General features: G+C 40.1%; 1 protein-coding gene across 1 annotated transcript in view; it reads left to right on the plus strand.

Annotated features, from left to right (window-relative positions):
- The window catches only part of Agbl4 (AGBL carboxypeptidase 4), a 1,177,749-nt gene that overhangs the window by 716,033 nt on the left and 447,243 nt on the right, over positions 1 to 14,473 (plus strand). The gene's annotated exons all lie outside the window — the stretch shown is intronic.

Consider the following 14,473-nt stretch of genomic DNA (forward strand, 5'->3'; position numbering starts at 1 on the left):
AAAGCCCTAAGATAGAGGTCCCTGGTATGCACTCTTTGTTACCTCCTAGTTAAAGTTGTCAGTCTCTTGTTAGTGTGCTTTCCACCACAAACTCCAATCTGCTCCTTGTTTACTCTTTCACCTGCCTTCCACTACTGAGGTCTTTTTTTTTTTTTTTTTTTTTGAGTCCTATCTGAACTTGCATGTACTACTCAGTATTTAAACATGGTGTTTAGTTCACTGGCTCATAGTGGATGAATGAATACAACACACGCTATACATAGTGTGAAATGCTGTTTGTAAGCATGCAGTTATCAGCAGGGGTGATTGTAAAGTCAACCAGTGTGCTCCCTGGACTTTAGTCTGTTGCTTAAGCCTTAATAGTAAGCATTCTGGTTGCAATTTGGCCATGCGCTGAACCACAGCGACACAGTCTGATTAAGAAAGGACAGTGTAAGGTCACTTGTTTCCCCTTCTCTGAAAAACTCTTTTAAAGATCCCATCTTTCACGACACCTGAAACCCCTGTGAGAATTCCCAGGAATATAATACAGCATACTGGCCCCACCTGGGAGCCATTATCCTACGTGAGATGACAGTCTGAAAAAAAGACATGATTAGTATACCTTCCCAGCTGTCACCAAAACTGCTGCCTTAATGGATTAATTAGATCTCTTTGTTTTGGTGCTTGAATTATTGGCTGGGCTACCCAGATAATCATAGGCTTCCATAAGCATTTAAAGATGATAAAATAATAATAAATAACAAGTAATATTAATCAATAGTCTAGCATGTCAGATAGCACGCCTTTAAATGGCTTGTTTATTCTCAAAGCAGCTTCTAAAAGTGTGTATTATTATTTTTACTTTTGAATGCAAACAAACAATGGTGATAGCAAGGCATGGAGCTGGAATACTCTACTCTAGAGTCTGAGCTGACATTTATTCACATTCCCAGCATATAAGTGAAGAATCAGGTCCAGGTATTTATTTAATGGTTTGTACACAATTGATTGAATTCCATGGAACATAAATCTATCTCACTCTGGCCTGTGCCTGTGCACAAAGCCAGGCCTTGATACAGTCAAGCAGGAGTGTGTGTACAAGTAGCTAACAAGGCCTGAGAAATTAGAAAGTCGTGCCTTCTTGGAGCAAGGCAAAGCCCCAGGACTAAGGTGGCTGGGTCCTGGCTGAGTCTCGTTTGTGCAAATAAACCGTGTTTTTAATCGTGCTGGATATGTGAACAGAAGCTGTAGGGTGCGTGGACACTGCTTCCTCTGATCAACCACCACGAGTCACTCACTGTAAACATCGTTTGTCCACTTAGCTCCCTCTCCCCACACAAGCCCTTCCCCTTTCCAACTCACTAAGAAAAAAAGCCCAGAGAAATGTGTAATTATTAAATGCTTACTATTTTAAAGCGCTTCTAGCATTTAACTTATGGTGATCTTCTAAACAAGTGCAAAATAGTGAGAATTATTACCTCTGTTTTAAATAAAGGTTTAAAAAAATTATCCCCAAATCAGAAAACCTTTAAGTTTTGGGGTTGTAATTTTCAACCCAGATCTACAGCACTTAGCAACACTACCAAACACTTGTTGAATCAATGACATAACAATGTCAGGATCTTTCAAGCACACCAAATTCCATTTTAGCATTTGTTTTAGGCTGTTTCTTGCCATTGGTAGTACACTGGCATATTTACAGAGTTACGAAAACACAAAACAAACAAACAAACAAAAAAAACCCTTCAAGTTGTCCTCCTTTCCCTCCACTGAGTCAGCATCTATGTCCAGACTGGTATTTCTAACAGTATGCCAGGTTATTCTCGTCTGTAGCTGGTGTAGAGGATCACTGCTCCTCAAAAGATAAGAATCTCTTTCTCTCTGCCTCATTGGAGCAGGTACGCAGACCTTATCAGTGCTGTCAAGTGACACCAATCCCTAGGCTAAGCAGGCTGTGAGGCAGGATCCAGATGTCCTAAGCCTCTGGAAAAGTTTGTTCTGTTTGATTGTTATTTCCAGGCCTCTCTTGTGAACCCAGAAGAATGGTATAGCATGTTTGCCTGCCTTGCCCTCTGACTCCTGCTAGAGCCTAATCCAGAACCTTCCACTACAAATTCTTCTAGATGGATGGTGGCTTGCTGGGATGGGTGCTATCATTCCCTATGCTCTGTTTCCCACCCCTTGAAGCCCAAGCTCTGAGCTAGCTGTCCCCACACAGTCTACTTCTGCCAATAAATACCTCGCCCTTGCTCTCCTTTGCTCCGTCTTGGAGAGTGTAAGAGTCTGTGTTTCGACTTCATTGTCTCCTGTCTGTGACAAAGAAGGATACTGTGAAAAATCAATTGCTTGGGTCAAGGAGAAAGTATTGATTCAGATAACCGAGATGATGCTCTAAGTGAGTCGGAAGGTGAGGGTGATAAAAATGACTGGCATTTCAGGGGTTGACTCTGACACTTCCGTGATTTGTGCACCAGAAACAAGCTCCAGAGATTCCTTTTTTCCTGTTGAATTTGTGTGGCCCTTTGGGGATGCCATCATGCCTCCACTTCCTTTCTCTCACTGCAGTGCTCTGGAATTTCCTCAGGAAATCATACACATTTTGTATTAATTACATTTCTCATCATTGTCATAGAATGCCTAAAAGAAACAACATAGAGAAGCAAGGGTTCATTTTGCCTCATGCTTTGAGAAGTCCCTCATGGTAAGGAAAGCACGTTGGTGTCGGGTGGCACTACATCTGTGCAAGCAGAAGCACAGGGCTGTTTGCTTTATCTGGAGGGATTAAGAAGCAGAGAGATTGCTTAGGAAGTGGGACCTGGCTATAAAACCAAAAGGCCTGAGCCCCAGAGAGCCACTTTTTTTTTTTTTTTTTTTTTTTTTTTTTTTTTACAGATAAGTTACACCTCCTCAAGGTTCAACAAATATCCTTCCACTGCCATATGCAGACAGATCTGCACAGGGGCAAAGAACAGTAGTTCATTGAGCTGTCTCAGTGGGTCCTCATTTCCCAGACCAGGTCCTGGTACAGAAGTGGCATCAGTGGGTATATATATATATATATATATATGAGACACTAAAGCATTGACCGAAGGCTTCAACAGTTATTTTATATATGACCCATAGTGACTAAACAGATAGAATAATACTGATTTTAAAATGACTTGTAAATACTTCAGTACCCCAGGCCCTGAGTGTGTGATTAAAAGCTATAATACACTGGAAGAAATCCTTTCCCTCAAAAAATTTATAATCTTATAGAAGAAACAAAAATATAAAGCAATGAGTATGATATGTGCAGTTGGTCAGTGTTATAGAATAGCACTGGACCATAGAAGAATAGCCTCACTCAGCCCTGGAGAACATGAAGGACATTATAGAGAAACTCAATGATAGGACAAGGTTTATTGCAGTACAGAGGGTTGAGTATTTGAAACTATATGGAAATGGTACCCAAGATGGCTATGAGAAATCCTAGCTTCTTAATAATCTTTAAAACATCAATAACTTAATTCAAGAAAAGTTTGTTTCTCAATTAATCCCTTGTTGGTGATATGCCCATTCAAAGGGCAGTTTCCCTGTATTTAGTGACTTGGGTAGTACTTGAGGACCCTGGAGGAATTTTTGAAAGGGCTTTTTTCCATATAAACAAGTTGATTTTTTAAATATTATAGACTAATTATGATAGTTATCACATAAAATTTATAATGTTATTGAGAGATGAAGTGATGGTATATTCTTTATTTCTAGTCATTCATGTGGAGATTCTTCACAATGTCTAGATACTATTTCTTCATGTGAATCATCAGGAAACAGTTTTTCTGTGTGTGTGTGTGTGTGTGTGTGTGTGTGTGTGTGTTTGTAAAACATGTGGCTCTTTCCTAAATCTGTATTTCCACTACAAGGAAATAAAGCAACATTATTATAATTTATAATGTCAGAATTCTTCAGGAACTGTTATAAATTAAAGCGTTGCCTATCTTTGTACACCTTCAGTTCCATAATCCCAATTATTCAGGGCTCCTTAAATCACTACCAATTTTTGGCCTTGTCTCCCATGAATGGTCTTACAAGGATCTCTCAAATGTTGATATTGTGTGCTGCTAACTCCAGCCAGAAATTCAAGTCTTTACAATCAACTCATTTCAAATCATGGTAAATTTACTCATACACTTTATTGGATATAGAGCAAAACATTTTTCAGTCCTTCTCTTGGGCTCTTTAGACCTCAGTCATTGTATAAATAGAGTGTGAATTCATCCAGTGCTGAGGACGTCTCTGACTTTGACAATACAACACCAAGTAGGAAATACGTGTGAAGTATGATGGTAATTTCATCAATGAAAGGATTGACCATCCCAATCTGAAAGTAGCCTAGGAACAGACAGCCACAGAGAGAGGTCCAGTTGACATTATGAAGGTCTTAAAAACTCTCAGAGAACTGCACGATTGACAGTGATACAGAGCCTAACATCATAGGATAAAATGAGAGCTAAAAAGGAGCCCATATTGCTGCAACATCATACCATGCAGACAGGCCTAGTAGTGGACAGTACAGCCTGTACCCCACACCTTTGAACTTGCTCTGCATCAATACCAGTCCCATACAGGAATCATGTATGCCCTCAAAGAAGAATTTCAGCCAATGGAAACAGTCCTCACAAGGTTGTCCTTCTGGGTGACTCTCAATAAGAATCTTTTCCCTTGGGCATTTAGTATATCCTACATGTGGCATAGGAGATGGACTAGCCTTATAATTTTTGAGACCTAGGACTAAAGAAAAATAAAAATACGGATTTTTATTTAAATGGTTATTAAGAACTCCGAGATAGTAACAGCAGAATATTGAACCAAACATAGAAGTTGTTATGGTGGCCTTAGGCTGTAATCCTAACACTTCTGAAGCTGAGGTAGGAGGTTCTGAATTTTAGTACACAGGGACACCTTTCGAGAGAAAGGAAGAAAGGAAGGAAGAGAGAGAGAAAGGGAAGTGATCAAACCATGACCAAAGCATTTGAGGAGGAAAGAGATTACTCAGACTTTGCTTATAAATTACAGTTCATCATTAATGGAAGTCAGGACAGGAACTCAAGCAGGGCAGGAACCCAGAATCAGGAGCTGATGCAGAGGCCATGGATGGTGGGGTGCTGTTTAATGGCTTGCTCCTTATGGTTGCTCATGCTTCTTTCTTGTAGAACCTAAACCCCCAGCCCCAGTATGGCACCACCCACAATGGGCTTGGCCTTCCCCCATTAATCACTAATAAGAAAATGTCTTGCAGGCCTGCCTACAACCCTATCTAATGAAAGAATTTTTTAAATTGGGGTTCCCTCCTCTCGATGACTTTAGCTTGTGTCAAGTTGACATAAATCTATCCAGCACAGTAGGGTAGGGAGTAGAGGCTCTAATATTTGAGAATGCATTGTAGGGCAGCTTTTAAATAGAGTATATCACTACATCACGACTGCACATTTTTCATTGACTGTAACCTATTCAAATGATTACTTGTAATTGTTATGGGGTCTGGGGAATTCAGTCTTTGCTTTAAAAGATACTTTTCAATGACAGCTCTGTGATGTTGGTGGCAGAAAAGGGAATAACATTTGTTAGATACTTTGGCTTTCTCCAGTAGAATCCTAGTGTAGAAATCCATTTGCAAGTAAATGAACAGTATAAGCAAAAACCCCTCAGCTACTGGGACACAAAGAACTAAGAATGCAGTGAGGAAAGCAAGAGTGCAAATGTCATTAGGGGTCAGGTTGTAGAGACTGGCCATCAAGTCAAGGAGCCTAAAGTCTATCTGGCACCAAAATATGGAATAGTTGAAGGGCTTTGAACAAGAGAGAGTGGTGTAGTCATGGTTGTTTTGGAAAGATCTCAGATCTCAGGCTGTGATGAATTAGCAGCAATGGTTTGATCAGTGAGTTCATGAACTGGAAAGCAATTCAAGTGACCCTGGTATGTGAGGAAAGACTATGTTACTTACACATCATAGAATAGAGGGAATATTGTTCGTATTATAAATACAACATTTGGAGAGGTCTAGGAGTATGAGACATGGAAATAACTCTGGCCCAGTCTCACTGGATATGCACAGTAAAACGTGATAGTGAAGACAAAAAGCAGTGAGAAGTCATTTACTGGCACTAAAAGTAACATAAATCACTACACCCTCTCTATAAAGCAAAATAGTCTTCAACCCCACTAGCTACCTATTCCGTTTCTCGAGAATACGTGTGGATGGTAGAGTTTTTCTTCTCACATTTTCAGAATGTGAGCATAGATGCAGTTGGCAAAATCACACATGTGCCACCGTTTGTAAAAGTTGAAACATGATTAGAGCTGCAGCTGTCAAGATGGTGAAGTTCCAAAAGTGGACTATAGAGGGAGAAAGCATGTTTTAGGTTGAGACATACAATATAGTGTCATTTATACACACTTTAAAAGCTTAAGTCTTCTCTGTTGCTTATAGCTACAGGAATGTATTAGTAACAACAACAAAATTCATAGTTTTCAGGACAGGTATGGAAGGAAGTAATGGATTTAAACCATGGAGGTTTAACTCTTATCTATTTTGTTTTATTAAGGTAAAACACATGAAGCAAGGCTACCAAAATGGCACAGTGGGTAAAAGTGTTTGCAGCCACGCTGATGATCTGAGAGGTCAATCACTGGAATCTAGTGGGGGAGAGATAACTAACCTAAAGGTTGTCCTCTACACATATGCTATGACATTCATGTACCTGCACACATGCACACACACACACACACACACACACACACACACCCTACATATATACATACATTACACTCATGAACAGTAATAATAGTAATAATAGTTATTTTAAATGTAGTGTATGGTAAAATATTTGAAATTTATAGAGTAATGTACTGTTCATTATGTTAGTCTTTGTTTATATGTATTTGAACTTTTTAATTAAATATTTAAAATTATAATAAGTTTGGTGACATAACTATGTGGTGTCTTGAGCAATATTCTTGCCATCACGTTGTGGAAGGTAACCAATAGTACTGGTAATACCCTTAAGTTTGGGGGGGGGTCTATAGGACTTCTTTGGCAAACAACCTAAAAATATAACTCAATTCTGGTATTGGGCATTTTAATTAACAGTATATGGTGTCTAGTTTGGGTATTGTCTCACCCATTAGATTGTAATTCTACTTAAACTCTTAAATATGTTAAATATTTTAGGAAGTATCTTCAGTAGTGGGTTTCTGCATGCCTTTAAAAAAGGTCTTTAATGTTAGTTACTGCCCCCCCTCGTATTCCCTCTTCTTCCCTGATCTCCCATCCCCTTCTCCCATTTAAACCTCCTGTTATAATTTCTACTTTATCCCATTATAGCAGTATACTGTATTTCCTCTTGGTTGTAACTGCAAGCTTCATCCCCTACTGACCAGCATTGATGTTGAAAGGTACTATACATGTTGCTGCTGGAGAAAAGTAATAATCTCACCAAGCTTACAAATTGTACGATAGTGACCTTCCTGAAAGATATGTCAACTGGTACAATAGCAAAATAAATGTTCTGGGAGTAGCCAATCACTTTTTGATCAAATTTAAAGCCTGATCCATGAGATACTACCATACACTGTTTAAGAGGCTGAACCGGAGATGAGATACATCACGGACCCTAGTAGAAAACCAATTACTGTTAATCTGCTAAGTGAACGTAGCAATAAAATGACTCCTTATGACACATTGCTATACCCGTAGATCAGTGCATAGAGGAGCTTCTTCTTGCAGTAGATGGTAATTAACATGGAGACCCACAACTGCACACTGTGTAGAGAGTGAGAGACGTTGGAGCACTTGGCCCTAAATGGGATGTCTTCATCGTACCCTTCTCCTCAAGGCTCAGAGACCTATGAAGAAGAAAGATTTTAAGAGCCGGAAGTGTGGTAGATAACTCATAAAAACAGCATATATATTCACAGAAATTAAGAAAGCATACATGAGGACTGGAGAGATGGCTCAGAGGTCAAGAGCTCTCTCTGGCTGTTCTTCCAAAGGTCCCAGGTTCAATTCCCAGTTCCCACATGGTAGTTCACACCTGTCTGTAACTCTAGTTCCAGGACTTCTGGTGCCCTCACAGAAATATACATTCAGGCAAATATAGATGTACATAAAATGTTAAAAAAGGAAGAAAGCATACACAAGACCTCTATAACTCCAAACCAGGCAAAATGCTAGCATGGAAAAGGGAAAGTGGATACAGTGTCTCATCCCTAGCCAAGAAGTTCTTTGCAATGTTAGCTGCTGGGAGAAGGAAAAGCAGTTTTCATCAATGGACAAATTTATCACTGAATATAACACTGAATATATCCGCCACACTCCAGGCAAGCCTCGTGCTCAGTAGCTGGCCAAGGCAAATTGGACTGTGTGTGTGTGTGTGTGTGTGTGTGTGTGTGTGTGTGTGTGTGCGTGCGCGCGCGCGCGCGCACTTGCTTTTTGTTTTGGTGTAATTTAAAAGTATGCATTTACTCATATGTATGGTTGTTTAGTATGCATATTTATGTGCCACATGCATTTCTGGTGCCCATGGCGGCTAGAAGCAGGCATTAGATCCCCTACGACTGCAATTTCAGGCAGTTGTGAGCCACCATGTGGGTGCGAAAAATCGAGCCTGAGTCCTCTGGAAGAGCAGCCAGTCCTCCTAGCCTCTGAGCTATATCTCCAGCACTAGTTTTGTGTATTTTTAAGAGAGAGAAAAAACATGAAGTTGGGTGGCAATGAGCCAGGAAAGATTTGAGAGGAGTTAGTGGAGGGGAAAGAATTCAATCAAAATATATTCTATAAAGTTCTTTAGAAATAAAAAACATAAGTATATAAGTAAATTCATCTCATCTAGTGACCTCCTACCAGCCACTGGTGAATAGTTACTGTGTCACACTGTTGAGTTTGTCTCTCCCAGACCTGCTACACGTATCAAGTGAGCTATTTGAAGATATGGACTAGTTCTTCTTCATGTCTGCACCTGTAGCCTATAACCAATCCTAAACCAGAGGAAATTGTGTGTGCTTATGAATGATTGAGCAAAGAAGTAAGTCTAATTTTGTGGACATTACGAAAAGTCTTCCCCCACCCCTTTCCTTGGCTTCTCCTTTTATCTTGTGAGTGTTTCCCAGGCTATCTGCTCCCTAAGCAGCTGTGGGTTTTTATTGCTGGTGCTGTGGTTGTTAGTGGCACTTTACTGTTGTTGGATGAGGCCCCACCCTGGGTTGAGGCTGGACTGAAACAACAATCCTCCTGCTTCAGCCTCCTGAGTGCTCAGATTACAAGTGTGGGTCATCGTGCCCAGCTGTTATTTTTTTTTAAACTGGGAATTTTTTGTTAAAGATAAGAAGTGCCTTTTAGTATTTCTATAAGAACATTAGAAGGTTAATGGAAAGCCATTAACTGATTATAACATAACGTAAAATGCAGTGGTTACCTGAAGCAAAGCAATTTTTGTATTGCTATTAGCACTGGAGTTTGATTACACTTGGATTTATGGGCTTGCCTGTCTTCCTAAGAAAGGAAGTTATATGATCTTAACAATTAAATAAAAAGCTAGTGTGCCTAGGTAATGGAAAGGTGCCATCTGTAGGGGTGCACCTCACCCTAAATCCAAGCGGAATTCTACACTGCTGTGCTCTGCACTCTTTCAAGCAATTCTTGGAAGCTAGATCTTAGCAGAAAGAAAATGGCAGGGACTCCCCTGTGAAGAGAGGTGTGAAATGAGCGATACAATAGGGATAAAGTCTGTGGCTGATTTTCCCTCCCTTTGCAGGAATCAAGGAAAGGTCAGCTCCAATTAAAGAGCCAGGGTCAGGTCAGACATCCACCAGTGAGGGCACAATCTGGCAAGGTAGTAATAATAGTTAGTGATTAATGACTCCCAGCTACTATTACTGAGGACAAACTCTTTGGCTGTGCTGTGCTGTTTGCTGGGTCTTTGCACCTGTTATATTCCTCTCAGCATTTGCTCCATTTCACTGATGAAGAATCACACTCAAGGAGGTTAAACTTCTTCCAAGGGTCACTTAGCCAGAGGCATAGCTGAATTTTAAATCTGGTCCTGCCTAGCTTGCTTAAGTTACAGTTAAACAAAGAACTATACAAAGCTGTTGAATACGAAAGAGCCTCTGAGGAAGAGCTAATGAAGAAAAGGAACAAAGGGGAGAAATTCTCTACTGGATCCTAGGCTTCAGCCTTCATTTGTCTGTCCATCTATCTTACCATTACGCTGGGAATGAAGTCAACAGAAGCATAAAGCAAAGATTTGGGTCCAATAAGCAGACACACCACCATCCATACAGGGTGCCCACTTTGCAAAACCAAGGATATCTACATATCCTTGATATCCTTCAGAGCTCAGGGCCACCGCAAGGGCCAGGCAGCGGAGCTCTGGGAGGCTTCAAAGTGGAGGGTGTGCACTAATTTTGAAGAGTATGTGAATCTCTGTACACACGGTGCAGTGGGGGAAATATGGGCCAATTTTGGATCCTCACTCCCCTCCTTAATAGTTCTATGCCCCTATCCACTCCGCTCAGCATCACTTAATCTTCTTTTCCTTGTTTTTTAAATGAAAAGAATAGCAGCATATAATACATATACATAGAGGTATATGTAATTTGTGTTTATATTATGCATTCTTGCTGATTCCTCAAGGCTGGACCTATTTTACCCCCTAAAATTCTGGGTCTAAGTTGTACTAATATTTAGGACAACATGGTTCACCCTATCTGGGAGAAATGTATTTGAGAGAGGGAGGTAGTCAAATGGACAGTGTCACAGTACATTCCACATGATACTTCCAGAAATGTGTGATGCCACTCTATTATTCACATTTTTTAACAGCAGATCCAAACTTCAACTGCACGTTTCTCTATATATGATGACTGACTATGCAGCAAAAATATGAGCAGGGTTAATAAAACTGTTTCTCTTCGCTATCCTTCCAAACTCAGGCAGATGGTTAGAGGAGCCACCTATTACAAATGCAGTGATAATGACTTCGTGGTTTAATGCAGTAGCACTTTTCCACATGGTATCTCATTGGGTCTCGACAAAATATCTAATTTCTGGTGGAACACAGAATGTGCCTGTGTGTCTTGGTCACGCCACTTCCTCACCAAGGCTCAGCACACTGCCTGACACTGTAAAAGACTAACAACATTCAATAAAAATGTGATTAATGACATTAACGTACACAAAAATGCTATTAGAGTTAAACTTGATCATGTGTAGAGCAGTGTCCTTACATTTTATTCTCTGAATTATAGTATAAAATAAGCTTATGTGCAGGCTGTGATGTACTTGGCCTCCAGAGTAGTTTTGCTAATATCTTGACTGGCTTCCAAGTGTTGAAGAGTGTAAGATTAGCCTCTTCTTCCAAAGGGAGAGGAAACAGAAGTGCAAATCAAGAAAATGAGGCAGGAGCCCAGTTCTGGATCTGAGTACAGAAAGAGAAGGAAGAACATAGCACAGTGGACACAAATGTCTGGAGCCACACATAAGGATGCTGCTTAGGCATGGGGACAGAGTGTTGTTCCTGTGACTGATCCACTCAAGACCCTCCATCTATCCTTCTGTGTGTTTCCAAAGCTAGCAATTAAGTTGGAGCCCAGCTCTCCTCTTACCTCATTTAATCAGGCTATCCACCTTTGAGCAAGGCTGGATTTAGGCAAATGCCAAGCACGTTGTTCCTGCTCTGAGCCAACTCCTAGGCAGCAGCCTGTCTCTCTAGAAGGTGTCTACAGCGCAGGCTAAATTTATGATTCCTCTCTGGGAGTCTTAAATAGTACATGGTGGCCTTTTTGTCTACCCATATAGCATTATTAATACCTCCTCGGAGCTTAGGATCAGATGCATGGAAGTCTGTGCAGCTGAAAGCAGAAAAGAAACTCACCTTCACAGAGCATCTGCTAGGCTGCAAGCACTGAAAGTCTGTGCACAGTGTCTTCCGTCCTAGCATGTGTTTACCATGTCTGGCTGCCCGGTCTCTTTTAAACGCTTTTATTCATGAGTCCTTCGGTCGTAAGGTAAAATTTGGAAAACTCACTTCCCCAGCTTCCCAGTGCACACAGATGTTATCTAAACTCCACCAGCCAGACATAATCCACACAGGAAGTTTATTCTGACTCAGGCAAATGTGAGGCCTAGGCAGTGTAGGCAGCTTTTAGTCCTGGGTAGATATGCCATTAATGCTGCAGGCACAATAGTCACTATAAAGTTGGACTGATGGCATTAAGGTGGCCAGTGTGAACTTCGGTATTGAATGCTTAGTGGTAAGGCAGGTATACTTTTCTTTTCTTTTTCCAAGACAGGGTTTTTCTTTGTAGTCTTGCCTGTCCTGGACTTGGTTTGTAGACCAGGCTGGCATAGAACTCACAGAGGTCTTCCTGCCTCTGCCTCCCTGAGTGCTGGGATTAAAGGCATGTACTATCACACCTGGCAGCTGAACTTTTCTTATCAGAAGTTCTGAAGCATGATTTCAGATATGAGGATTGCCCCAAATCTTATTTGAACCTTCAACTCATTGCATGAACTACCAAGATTCAGTTCACAAATTCTCTTCAAGCTTAATCATCTAGCCTGATTCTATCACTGGCATCTAAGAAATGATTCTTCATCTGTTTTCCAGGCAGTCTTCACACATCCTAGTCAGGATGAGAGTCTATACATATTTCCACACATTAAAATGTCTCAGAACCTAAAGAACTCACCCAACTTTTCACAACCTGGTGTTCACACAACTCCAAAGCCCACCATTCTCCATTTTTAAGAGATTCCTCTGCCTTAGAGCTCTCTAGAAGACAGCTACAGGAATGAGAGGACAATTACTCCATACCTACTGCATTGTTCTTGCATGTTTTACCGTAAGGTGAGCATTTATTCCTTCATTCATCCTCTTACCCTTAAACCATGATTCCAGCATATATGGGGATTTCAGTGACCACTCTATTTACCTGGATTTTCTTACTTTCTATTACATCACTCTATTCCCTTTAAACTTAAATTATTATCTGATATTACCCTGCCCTTTCTCTTTAGTGAATGGTTATTGTCTACTTCTTAGTAAAATGCAAGTTCCATAAGACAACCCTTATTTTGCCCAAACTTGTATCTCTAGTGTCTATCTTGGTTCCTGGCATTTAGTAGATCCTCAAAGTATATTTACTAAGTGAATGAATAAACAAATGAAAAGGAGGATGAATGTAATTGGTATCTACTCAAAGCCATTCTCTACGCTTAATGTGCCCTTGTCTCAGTAATGGTATTATTGATTTCTTAATTTTTACCCAACAAAATTATCCTTAGTAATGGCCTTTTGAATCAATTTTCAAGCTATAAAGCTTTGGAATTAGATAAGACTTAGCTTCATTCTAGATTCTCCAATTTACTCTTACATGACCCTAGAAAATTCACTAGATTTTCTTTTATGATCTTTAACATTAGAGATAATAATTGTTTCCTCATAAGGCCATTAGCAGGATGAACACAATAAAATGTTCCTTCTCAGTCCTACTCATTAGGTTATCCTACTTATTCAACAAATATATTTTAAAAAATGAGAAGCACAGTTGAAGTAATGTTTTTGTATATTAAAAACTAAGTCTTCTATGACAAAGTACCATTGGATGATTAATGTATACAAAGCATAAATGTGAGGAGACCATTATGGAAGCTGAAAATCTTATACCAGGTGCTAGTGTGGCTAGGCAATGCTAAGAGCACATTACTCAGTTGTGGATTGCCATCTAATATTCATGTGGCCAAAAGTGAGTGAGAAAGCTCTCTGAGGTCTCTTCTACAGGGAACTATTCCATCCATGAGTATTCTACACCCATAAGCTAATTAATTGCTCCCCAAAGGCCTGCTTTCTAATACATTACATCAAGGATAAGATTTCAACACATACATTTTGGGGAATACAAACATCTACTATATTTTCCTACAATGTATTTTTCTATAAGTGTATTTGAAACACAGCAGCTTCTCCTCCAACTTTCATTACATGTGGTTGATGTAATTAACTTTTCATAACACCCCCGTCAAATCTCACCACAGAAGCTATGCTGCCCAGACAACAAGTCACGTCAAGATACACAGCAGCCCTGCCTCCCTGTGCTTTGTTCACCATGCCAGTCCATAAGGGCTGTTCTTTCTGTGAACTAATAAGAGCTAGACTTGAATCTAGTTAGTCACAGTTCTTAAACTGACATCTGTGTTCTTTTGCTCTGTTTGCTTCTATTTATTTCTCTCCAAGTCTGAATTAGAGACACACACATACACATAGACACAAACAGAGATGCACACACACACACGTACACACACACACACACACACAGAGAGAGAGAAAGAGAGAGAGAGAGAGAGACAGAGACAGAGACAGAGATACACATAGAGAGATACATATACATCCACCTTATATAATTTGTATTGCCTGGAAATTCCATCTGGATTTTTTAGATTCATAAGAAAATG

Source organism: Acomys russatus, chromosome 29 (genome assembly GCF_903995435.1).
Source record: "Acomys russatus chromosome 29, mAcoRus1.1, whole genome shotgun sequence".
Taxonomy (NCBI): Eukaryota; Metazoa; Chordata; class Mammalia; order Rodentia; family Muridae; genus Acomys; species Acomys russatus.